The 12,885-nt window shown below is 33.7% G+C and overlaps 1 protein-coding gene across 4 annotated transcripts in view; it reads right to left on the minus strand.

Annotated features, from left to right (window-relative positions):
- Cyp301a1 (Probable cytochrome P450 301a1, mitochondrial) overlaps positions 1-12,885 on the minus strand; it is a 60,477-nt gene that overhangs the window by 39,491 nt on the left and 8,101 nt on the right. Inside the window, exon 1 of one of the 4 annotated variants that reach the window (XM_075378552.1) lies at positions 11,280-11,298. The exons of 1 other annotated variant lie outside the window; for it this stretch is intronic. The gene's annotated coding sequence lies outside the window, so the exon portion shown is untranslated. Of the gene's footprint in view, positions 1-1,270; positions 1,423-9,996; positions 10,144-11,279; positions 11,299-12,885 lie in introns of those variants that run through there. 2 more of the 4 variants (XM_075378550.1, XM_075378551.1) reach the window with 2 other exon arrangements.

Here is a 12,885-nt window from a genome sequence, read left to right on the forward strand (position 1 = left end):
TTTGCAACCAATCTTGCAATTTTCAAAATTGAAACAGGGTATTTGCAAGTATAATACAAATCACGATGGAACCAAACCAGAACAAAAAGATCAATGTTTGTCAGCAACTTTTTTTTGCCAGTTGTGTTTTTTAATGTTTAATATTTATCTCTTGTATTATTAGAAAAGATTGCACCTTCAAAACTATTAAGGATTTCAAAAACAATTGGGAAATATCAATTAAATAATATTTTATACAGTTAAAATCCTGTTTAGTTGCAAAACATATTTTATCTAATTAATCAAAAGGATGTCATACAATTTATAACTGACCTTGGAATAACTATTTTAAGAAAAGTAGTTAATTAATTAACATTGCGTCTGATATTGGCAAGTATTAGTTTCCTTTAAAGTAATAGGAGATTTACTAATCTAAATTTGTAATATATTTTTAAAATTTAAAATTTACTTTTATATATATATATATATATATATATATATATATATATATATACTCTAAGTATAGTATATAATATACTAATACATATAAATCTGTGTGTATGTGTATATATATATATACATACACACAGATTGTTCCATGAAAAACAGAGTAACTTTAGGACATGTTCTGCTGGTAAAAATAATGTAAAAGTTCATATAAATATATGTCTTCTCTTCTGTTTAGCCTCTGGAACCACTGTAAGGTATTACTTCAGAGAATATGTATGAATGTAAATAAAGTAAAGTCTTGTACAGTCTCAGGTTGACCATTCTAGATGTGGTTAATTGAAACCCAACCACCAAACAACACCAGTATTCCCGATCTTGTATTCAAATTCATATAAAAGTGACTGCCTTTACTAGAATTTGAACCTTAGAACTCTCGACTTAAAAATAAGCTGATTTGCGATGACGAGTTCATCACTAGAGCAACCCAGTCAGTCATATAAATAAAGGTCTATAAACGCTTTGTTTTCGAGTTACGGCTATCGAAAGATTTCGTCCGGATTTCAGCTTTTCTAATAAAAATAAGGCCTGCTATAATTTTTAGGACATAAATTACGGAGGGGGTTAATTGATGGTTTCTTATGTAATTTTGGCTGGGAAATAGATTAAAACGGGTCTCAGAACTGTTACACCAGTAATCTTTTAAGATATCCAACACAAAACACAAAATTAGGTGTCGAAAAACGAGTTCTTTTTAGTTGTGTTGTTAATTATTAATATAACATTGTTTATTGTAGCCATTAAAAGTAAACTGCAATAAAATTGTTCATGCAGCGTGTTTTACCTCGTTTCATTTTTAACACGATTTTTCCATCATTGCAACTTTGAATGCTTGTAACTCGATAACGAAAACATTAACAAAGAAACGGGTTTCACCACTGTTTTTCATGTAAAATTTTACATCGAAATCATTTATCATTAATTTGATTCAACGTAGCAAGAACACGTGGTTATCCACGATCTAATAATGTATAAAAATAACTGCCTTAACCTTATCTGAATAAAAACAACTAGGTTTTGAACCTTAGAACTCACGTCTTCGAAATCAGCTGATTTGCGATGGCGGTTCACCACCAGACCAACCTGGTGGGTTTAAGTTGTGATACTTAGTTTTTATAATAATTACATTCTGCTGCAAAAAAATCAACTTGCTAAACAATTTATTAAAATATAAATATTCAAATTTGTTTTTATCATATTTATATATTACAAATGTATCAAATATTTTACCAATTTTTTTTATTATTATTATTATTAATATATTATTACGACAAAAACCATCTCGTAATTAAGAGAAAGCAAGCCGACAAACATTACGGAAATAACTTGTTTCTTTTTCCTTTCTATTCCGTTCGCCATCTATTTCGTGAGAATTTGTTACATTTCACGCTGCCTAACCTGGTCAGCTCGGCGTAAACTTTGTATAGAAGAGTTAATTATTCTTACCTTCTCTATTATAAAAATTGAATGTGTTACTGTAATTACTGTGTTACTGTAAAATAATTACTAGAAACTCTTAATAATTGTTATTTTTTTAAACATTTTTGTCAGGGTAATAAAAAAAAATTATGAAAGTAAAAGAATTCTTCACTTATTTTCTTTTTAAAAAAAAAATAATAAAGGTCAAAGTATTTATATTCTTACTTTTTCTCCTATATAGTTCATACAATAGTATAAAAGTGTTTCACGAAGAATATAACAAACTTTCAAGACATGTTCAACTGGTGAAAATAAAGAAAAAAGTCCATATAAAAATAGGTTTGGTAACGCTTCGTAAGCGAGTATCGGCTGGCGAAAGATTTTGAATTGATTTCTGCGCAGTCGTCGGTAAAATTAAACCGGACTGTAATTTTTGGGGCCTAAATTAAGGGATAAATTTAATGTTATTATATAAAATCTGATCTAAAAAAAAATTGGGTTTTAGAATTTCATTTTTAATAACTTTTTTTGAGAAATCTGAGAAAAATATTTTTTCGAAAAAAGACAAATAAATTGAAAAACAATAGATTTCAAAAATCATTTATAAACAAAATTACTTTTTTAAAAGTAGATAAAAAATTTAAAGTTTTAAAAAGATTAAGTCAATTGTTATAACCAATCATTAAATAAAGGAAATTCCTCCCTAAGCAAGTAAGATGAAATTACCCCACACTCCAAATAATAGAAAAAAAATTGTTTTTAAATAAATAGAGAGAATCTGATGTGGACAATACATGACTTCCTTGTACGCCTATTAAATTATATGCACATATTATTTTAAAATGAAAAGTACATAACATTTTATTTCAATAATAACTTCTGATATATTTTTAATTTTCTTTTTTATTGATATTACTGAATTATTATTTATTGTGCTTTTTTTACAATCGGAGATTAATAATTATTAATAAATCAATATATTTAAATTTAAAAAAAATAAATTAAAAAAAAAGGACACGAAGTCTGATTTGAAGTGATATGCCTTCTCCTTATAAGATCAAAATATATCATTAATTAAAATTTTATTTGGCTATAACTCTGGAACCAATGAAAATAAGTACCACTTATGATATCTCGTTGAAAAGCTCTCAATGAGGGCTTATTACTGCAGTTAAGAAAAAGTCCAAAATCCAAATTTATTTTGGATTTTGGGCTTTTTTGGACACTTTTGGTTCAGTCGATCAAAAGGGGTTGTGTATAACTAGAAGTTACAACAGTCCTAAATCCAATATTTCAATATTCTACGGCTAATCGTTTTTGAGTTACACGAAATACATACGTACGTATATACTTTACGCCGAAACTAGTCAAAATGGATTCAGGGATGGTCAAAATGGATATTTCCGTTGAAATCTGAAAACCAACATTTTTCGCGATCACAATACTTCCTTTACCACGTACAAGGGGGTGAAAAAGAAAATCGTTAGTGGTTTATTTCCATTATCTTTTTTATAATTATTTTATTGATGATAGTTTTATTTTATTAATTTATTTTCTTCTTTTACTAGGAGAGCTGAGTTTCCTTTTTCCTTTTGTTTGCCTGCTAGTACAGCAGCTCCTACACCTGTTACTTCTTTAGGAACGGAACGCAAGAATGGCGGGAGTTGCAATATTTCTCCCTACATATCGCAGAGCCTGGAAAATTTCCCTTTCTGCTGTATCATTCTATAATCAGACGTTTCATTGGTTTTTTCTTCTTCAGTTCATTCTTAAACTTTAGTTACGTCTGGTATTTATTTAATTATTCGATTTAATTATTTTATTTATATTTGTGTCACTTATTATCTAATAGTTGTATCTTTAGTTAGATAGCCATCATGAATATATTACAAGGAAGAACTTGCTATTCATGAATAAATTAATAGAGATAATAAATATTAAAAATAAAAAAAACAATGCCGACAAACATTGCTCTTTAATTACTAATGTAAGTAAGATAATCAAAGAGCGTACTGTGACAATTTTGTACATGGTATTTATATACAGTATAATCTTGTTTTCAATTTTTTTTTAATTATTTAAACGTAGATATATACAGAGTCATTCACGGGAACCGGATGTTTTTGAAGTGGGTTGTACTCGGGCGTTCGTGGTGGGAGGGGCACGTGGCTGGTGTCTGACGTTTCCTTTGTTCATAGCATTTACATTTTAGTCGTTGAGATGGAGCCGTGGACGCTAGACCAACGCCTGTATGCGTATGACAGTTTTATGCGAAATGACAAATCCGTAACTGCTGTTCAGCGAGATTTCCACCGTCAGTTTAATATCCATCGTAATCCAAGCGTCCCTTCTCGTAACATAATATTGCGACGGGTAAACAACCTTCGAACAAGCGGTTAATATTGAAGAAAAAACCACCGGGTCCCCGACGAACTGCTAGCACTCCGGATAACATCGAACGAGTAAGGGAAGCCGTTGTCAGAAGCCCACGCCGCTCTATTCAGAGGCATTCAGCAGCGCTTCAAATGAGCACAAGTACGGTAAGACGAATTCTGGACACAGACCTGCATTTCCATCCTTACAAGATAGCCGTCGTGCAGCAGTTAAACGACCAAGATTTCACGCAGCGATTACAATTTTGTCGACAAATGCTTACCATTTTTTAATAAAATGAAAATTTGTTATTGTTAATGAGTGACGAAGCCCATTTTCATCTGAATGGCTTCGTCAACAAACAGAATTGCCGGTATCGGGCAGAAAGAAACCCACATTAGCTTCACGAGAGACCACTTCATAGCCCAAAGGTGACTGTCTGGTGTGCAATAGGAAAGGTCGGTGTTATTAGACCGTATTTTTTTGAAGAAAATGACGCTGCCGTAACTGTAACAGCTGATCGTTACATTGCGATGTTGAATACGTTTTTCATCCCTGAGATACGAAACCGGGAAATCGATTTTCAAAATGTGTTATTCCAGCAGGATGGAGCTACAGCGCACACAGCGAGGGCAACGATGGCTGTTCTCCGTAACTTGTTTCCGGGACTGATCGTTTCCAGATTCGGCGACATTCCTATGGCTCCCTCGGTCCCCCGACTTGAGTAGTTGTGATTTTTTTCTGTGGGGTTTCTGAAATCGCGTGTGTACGGCAATAAACCGCGTACATTGGAGGGCCTAAAGATCGCAATTCGTCATCGCGTCACCCAGATTGATGTAGACATGCTGCAAAGAATTGCGGCCAGTTACCGTGAAAGGCTATAACAATGTATTGCCCAAAATGGACATCATTTGCCGGACATAATTTTTCGTTCATGAGTAAGTAACAAATGCTTTGATTTAACAAGTGTTTCAGTACCAATAAAACTTTTTTAAAAGTAAATATTCAATTTTTTATGATTATTTTAAAAACATCCGTTTCCCGTGAATGAACCTGCATATATACATATATATACAGGCTGTTTCTAAAATGGTGAGCTGGCTATAACTTTTCGGATTCTACTTATAAAACTAAACAAAAAATATCCTTAGGAAAAATGGCAATTTCTCCTTCGTTCTCCCATTGTCCGCCATTTTGTTATTTTTATATAAAAATTTATATCTCAAGTTTGGATAAACGAATCACATTAATATTTGGAAAGCGTCTTGATAATAAAGTTTTAACATTATCAAAAAATTCAGAACTTCGCAAATTACAAAATTGCGGCCATGTTTATTTTTCAGTCCGTTTTATCTCCATAAATATTAGTTTAATCAAAATTTATTTTGCTTCCTAAAATATTAAGTTTTTTATTTTAAACAAAATGAAATTTAATTTTTATTTTTAAATCGGGAACAAATAGTCGAGTTATGGGAGGAAAATTGTAATTTTGTATCATAATTATTAGGTATATTATTGTGAAAAAAATTATTACTTAATTTGATACTAATTTACAATACTAGAATTAACAATTAATATTTCATAGAATCGAATGTAAAATGAAGGACATAATAGACACAAAATTGCAACATTAATTTTCTCCCATAAGTCGGCTAGTTGTTAAGCAATTTTAAAAAATAAAATGTCATTTTGTTCAAAATAAAAAGCTTAATATTTTAGCAAATAACATAAATTTTAATAAAACTAATATTTATGGAGATACAACGGATTGGCAAATAAACACGGCTGCTATTTTGTAATTTGCGAAGGTACTTAAGTCCTGATCTTTATTACAGAGACGCTAACCAAATATTAATGTGATTCTGCTATCCAAACTTGAGATATAAATTTTTATATTAAATAAAATACCGGACAGGGGGAGAACGAAGGGGAAATTGCCATTTTTCCTAAGGATATTTTTTGTTTAGTTTAAAAAGTAGAATCAGATAAAGTATATCCAGATCACCATTTTAGAAATACCCTACACACACACACACACACATATATATGTGTGTGTTACATATATATATGGAATGGAGTGCAAAGTTGGCAGGAGTTTAAATATTCTCCCTACGGATCGCAGAACCTGGACAGAGTCCCTTGCTGCTGGATGATTCTATCGGGCGTGTTTTTAAGGTTTATTTTTTAAATGACGGGTCTAATTTTTCAAGTTTTGTCTTATTTAGTATTTTGTGTTTTAGGGACGGATTTAATTGCATTCCAATCCGTTGTTAAACCAGCGTTATCGAACCCATTTTATGGGCCGACCGCGGAAGGCTAGGCTTATGCAACCTGTCCTCCCGACGTAATTCCCCTTCAGACCGTCCACTGAAGTCCTTTCGGTGCTAACGCTTCATAGGCTAGCAGGAATACGCCACAACGGGGCACTAACTATCAGGAGGGAGCAATGCGACCCCTACTCTGGAGGAGTCGCAATTGCTGGTTTAATTTAATTAACATGTAAGTGTTAAAGGAGAGGTTAGGTAGAAGTTCTTCATCCACTTCTGTTATGGCTGCCTTTCAGGACGCATCTCTGCTGGGCTCTGTTCCGGACTCCAGTCCGTGATGTTGGGACGAGTAGAGGATCTTCCTTCTTCTTCATCTTCTTCTTATTCCGATGACCTCTTCATTCTTCGTTGGCCTGCACTTTCCGAGAATTGGCAGTAACCGAAGTTACATACCGTTAACCTTAGTATTCCCGTTGCCCCGAAGGGCTGAACGGGGGAAAGTGCAGGTTTCTTCTTTTTTCCATGCTGTCAGTGGCTGCTGGGCTCGTTCCCTCATTCTTCTTTCTTGAAAGGAAGGGAATAGGGAACTTACAATTTGGCGGTACCTATTCGCGATCGCGGTTTTGGGGCGGCGATTGCCTTTTCAGAAGCAAACAGAAGTTCTTTACTGTACATAATATTAATCTCCAGACACACGTGTGTCCGGGACGGTGTTGGGGGGACCGCGTGGCCGCAGTGAAGAAACCATTTGTTTATTGTGGTGGCTGTCATATATATATAAAATTTATATCTATGACAATCCCGGTAAAGCAAGGATTCCAACGCGGGGTCGTACATCTAAATCGGTTCAGCCGTTGAGCTGCTATGGTTGAACAAACTTACATACATATATACACCCTAAATACATTACAGTCCTTTTTGGGCAGTCGTGTAAAAATGCACAATTTTATGTTTTTGCATAAAATAACTTCGTTAAATAGATAATAAATACAAAAAGATTTTTTTTACTTTTGTAGAGAATTTGATTTTTAGTAAAACGGTATGAATAAAGTCCATAGAAATTAAATACAAACCTAAGATTTTTGAAGTTTATTAAAAAACAAAACATATCAAAATGTGGCAGATTTTAAATAGATATTAAATGAACAAAATTTTCAATATAAAAAAATTAAAAATATATTTCAGAAAAATAACAAGTAAGTTAATGGATTAAATAACTTCAAATCTGGCTTAAATTTAGTTATTTATATACATAAGGTTATAGACTAACAGCACAGTGAAATGATGTCAGCAATACTCTGCAGAGATGCCAACGCGTCTCTGCTCAGTCTGACGCGTAATTGCAAATGTACCGGTAAATGTATAGTCTTGAACAGACGCAGACCGACCACTCCCGAGACATGTGGTTAATTGAAACTCAATCACCAAAGAACACCCATATCTACAGTCTAGTATTCGAAACCATATAAAAGCAACTCCCTTTTAAGGCAGTTCCGGAAAAATTATCTGATTTTTCGTAAGTTGGGCGTTGGTCATATTAAGTTTTGTTTTGTGGGGGGATATTACAAAAAGACCATTTTGTGATTTTCTTCAGAGGTATTTCACAGAAAACTTTATTAAAACAAATTAGTTAATACATATATAAATTATAAAAACAAAAAAATATTAAAAAAGAATCAACTTCCACCTCTTAAAATTGAAATATATGTTTGTTATATATATGAAATATATTTTGTTATTTTTCTTTAACTCCCTTAAGTTTAAATATTATTTTTAAAATTTTGAAAGTTTATGCTTCGTATATAAAAGTTATTAAGAAATGCCTACAATTTTTTTAAATTATAAATGCAAAAAGTTTTTTTGAAAATGTATTTTTTCATACTTTAGCCTTTGTTGAAGTACATTTAGTGAACATTTTAGAGGAAACAGTTTACATTTAGAGAAATATTTATTTAAACAAAGCTAAATATGAATATTTTTGATAAATTTTTCTTAAAATTTATTCCCCACCTATAAAAAATATACATCTTGTTTTTTATTTTGTTTTTTGGCTCAACTCTTTAGATTATTAATTTTTTTTTGTTTTTCTTCGTTAAAAGGCTATAAAAGTACGTTTGAAACCTATAGTTTTTAAAACTTAGCAATAAGAGTATACATATTTTATTTAAAAAATTTTAATTTCATTTTACAACACACGTTTTTAAAAAATAAAATTTGAAAATAATAAAAAAAAATTAAAAAATATATTTGATTACATATAAAAAATTATTTTTTAAAAAAGCATTTTATAACTAATATTAATATTAACATTAATAAAAAAAGGAAACAAATTATAAAAACCCTCTAAAAAAGTAAAAAATAAGAATTAAATCAAATTGAGAATTTCAAACAAAAAAGTATAATATATTAAGAAATACAAAAATGTACTGAAAAGTAAAAAATAAATTACATAAATATCTAATAAATAACCAATAAATAAATGTAATAATTATTAAATTAAAAAATTTAAAGTAATGAAAATATTTAGTTAAATAAAAGCGTGGCGCAGTTTTTATAATTTATTTAAAACAACAAAACATTTATTTTTACAACAATTAATCTTCATTTTCATTTTCAATAACTAGACGAGGAGGCGGAAAAGTCTGCTGGAACCTCTCCAGTTGAGACTGAATAGCTACAAGTAACAATCTGGGAAAATGCACCCACTCGCTTTCTTTGTACGTGTTCTCACATAGTTGAAGTTCATCTTCGAATTCTGCTTGTAATCTAAGCCAAATTGAACGCACTCTTTCCGCTAAAAGTTTCATTTTAAATAATTATGAATTTTTATTTAACGAATTCATAATTACGATTAAAATTATAATAATGATACTAATTAATAATTTTTCAGATTACCGTCAAAATGTAATAACTTTGTGCAAGATTTCTAAATGTAATTTTTAGTTTTATTCTTATTAACCCTGAAAAGGTCATCTCGTTGTAAATTTTAACCATCAAAGAGTTAAAACTTGAGTTACTTTATTACAGATACTAAAGTATATATATATATATATCCTCATTAAACCTTATTATATTTTAAAATACAGAAAATGTCTATAATTACTTATTCGAAAACATTGTTATAAAAACTGCACCACGCTTTTATTTAACTAAATAAGTTGTGCTAAAATGGGGCTACTGCGCCACTAGTACCCCTGGCTGCCGCAAGAGCGCTAGTATCGCAGCCGCCATCTTGGAGTTTCCCTTTTTCCCGGTAGGAATTTCCCTTTTCCCTTGGCGGGATATTTGAAATTGTGTAGGGTTGCCAACTTGATTATGACAATATTGGCTTTAAATATTATTTTTAAGAATTATTTCAAAGGTTGATACCGCTGTTGAACAGCTGTCGCGTAGCGGTCGATTTGAATTAAATAATATGTGTGTGTGTTGTTGAATAAAAATTTAGACGTACCTCGAGAATGATCCTGGTCGTCGTGGCCGTCGCACCGGGAGGCGTCACCCGCTACTCTCTCTCCACACAGTACCCCCCCGCTGGGTTCGACACCAGGAGTCGACGACGCTGGCGGTGGCGGGGCTTCGGCGGCTGCTGCCAGGTGCGGCGCACGAGTGGGAAGAACAGCTGACGAACACGACCAAAGGTGGTGATGGGACACCACCACCACCATGGTGGTGGCCTCACATGGTTTGATCAATCGCAGCGCTCCGTTTCGAATCGGCGCATGCGCACCAGCCGATGTGCACGCACGCACGCAACACGCGGTGCGCGACTTTCAGGGTCAACAACAACAACAACTGCTGCGTACGTGCGACCTCGAACGTTGTCGTCTATTTTTTTTCTTCCATGCCCTTCAAGAAAGCGCCCACCCAACATCCGGGGTCAACAACAACCACTGCGTACGTGCGATCTCGAACGTCGTCAGTCGCCATTTATTAAATCTTAAACACTCTCCTCACCATTTGTAATATAATTCGGCAGTGGATAAATCCAATATCAGTTATAATACAGGCTTTGAAACCATACATACAATAACAATCATTATTGTATGGGGGTTTAAAGTGTTTTACCAAGCAATAGTAGAACATGCAAACATCTTCATGATGCTTCTCAAAACCATGATGTCATGAGTAATGAACAACAAATGCAGATAATGGATTCTGATAAACTTGCACAAGAAAACATATCCTACCATGAGAGGAAATTGGTTAAAAATAGTAAATAATTGTCAAGATATTTCAGGAAACCCACTTATGTATGCAAAACTCGTTTTCTTGTGTAAGTTTATCAGTATCCATCATCTGCATTTTTTGTTCATTACTCATGATATCATGGTTTTGTAAAGAAGTATCATGAAGATGTTTCCATGTTCTACTACTGCTTGGCTACTAGTTTCGCATACATAACTGTACTACAACCTGTTGTAGTCTTGAAAATTATTTAAATTTTGTTAACACTTTCCTCACCATTTGTAACATAATCAGATAGTAGATAAATCTAATATCAGATCATGTCACGGGCCTTGGAACCGTACATACAATAATAATTATTATTGTATGGGGGTTTAAAGTGTTTGTGTATTTATATGTTTATGTGTTGGATGTGTAATATGTTGTAGTCCTGAAAAGGAATGTTTTAAATTGTTACTGTAGTCTATTCGAAAACTAGGTCGTATGTTTTCCCTACATTACCTTCAAATTACATTATATATCAAATTATATATCCTACATTATACCTACATTATATATCAAATTTAACTGCATCTCCAAAAACAAAAGACTACCTTCTCCACCTCCTCTTCGGTCATCGCTTTGGCAAATCTATTTGGTATAAACACTTTACATTCCTCGCCCTCACACTCCATCGTACACAAAACAACCTTCCTAAACTTTGTGTCTGTTAAATCCATAGATTTAATTTTATATTTTTTCCCGAACACTAAATCACCGACACTTTTAGTTAAAACATTTGACGCCGCCGTTATATTGTTTAATCTAGAAAAAAAAGAAATACTTATTAAAATAGGAATGTATGTAGCAGTCACGTACCTGCAGTGAAAGAAAAAGAAACACTTATTAAAATAGGAATGTATATAGCAGTTTCTGTAGTTCATGTTTCGTATAACTGAAAGAGAAATACATATTAAAATATGAATATATATAGCAGTTTATGTACCCACCATTTAACGGCACCGTTCGACCTCGCACGTACGCAGTTGTCGACCCCGAAAGTCGCACGCGTGGAGAGTGTTTATGATTTTATTAATGACGACTGACATTTTATATTTCTAAGAGCAACCAAATTTTAAAAGTGATTATACGTAATTTCATTTCGAAAATATAAATCTTTTTCTATTAAGAATTTAATTTGTGAGCGACTGACGACGTTCGAGGTCGCACGTACGCAGTTGTTGATGACCCGGATGTTGGGTGGGGGCTTTCTTGAAGGGCATGGAAGAAAAAAAATAGACGACAACGTTCGAGGTCGCACGTACGCAGCAGTTGTTGTTGTTGACCCTGAAAGTCGCGCACCGCGCAATATGCGTGCGTGCGTGCACATCGGCTGGTGCGCATGCGCCGATTTGAAACGGAGCGCTGCGATTGGTCAAACCGGACACACGTGTCCCATCACCACCACCACAGGTCGTGTTCATCAGCTGTTCTTCCCACTCGTGCGCCGCACCTGGCAGCAGCAGCCGAAGCCCCGCCACCGCCGGCGTCGTCGACTCCTGGTGTTCGAACCCAGCGGGGTGGGGGGGGGGGGTACTGTGTGGAGAGAGAGTAGCGGGTGACGCCTCCCGGTGCGACGGCCACGACGACCAGGATCCCATTTCCCGACCAGGAAAATATCCCGCCAAGGGAAAAGAGAAATTCCCACCGGTAAAAAAGGAAAATCCAAGATGGCGGCTGCGACACTAGCGCTCTTGGGGTAGCCAGGGATACTAGCGGCGCAGTAGCCCCATCTTAGCACTACTTAAATATTTTCACTACTTTTAATTTTAAATTTAATTTATTTTTGTCTTCTGTCATTTGACTGGTTTGATGCAGCTCTCCAAGATTCCCTATCTACTCCTAGTCGTTTCATTTCAGTATACCCTCTACATCCTACATCCCTAACAATTTGTTTTACATATTCCAAACATGGCCTGCCTACACAATGTTTTTCTTCTATCTGTCCTTCCAATATTAAAGCGACTATTCCAGGATGCCTTAGTATGTGGCCTATAAGTCTGTCTCTTCTTTTAACTATATTTTTCCAAATCCTTCTTTCTTCATCTATTTGCCGCAATACCTCTTCATTTGTCACTTTATACACCCATCTGATTTTTAACATTCTCCTATAGCA

This window comes from Lycorma delicatula, chromosome 11 (genome assembly GCF_047948215.1).
Source record: "Lycorma delicatula isolate Av1 chromosome 11, ASM4794821v1, whole genome shotgun sequence".
In the NCBI taxonomy this organism is placed as follows: Eukaryota; Metazoa; Arthropoda; class Insecta; order Hemiptera; family Fulgoridae; genus Lycorma; species Lycorma delicatula.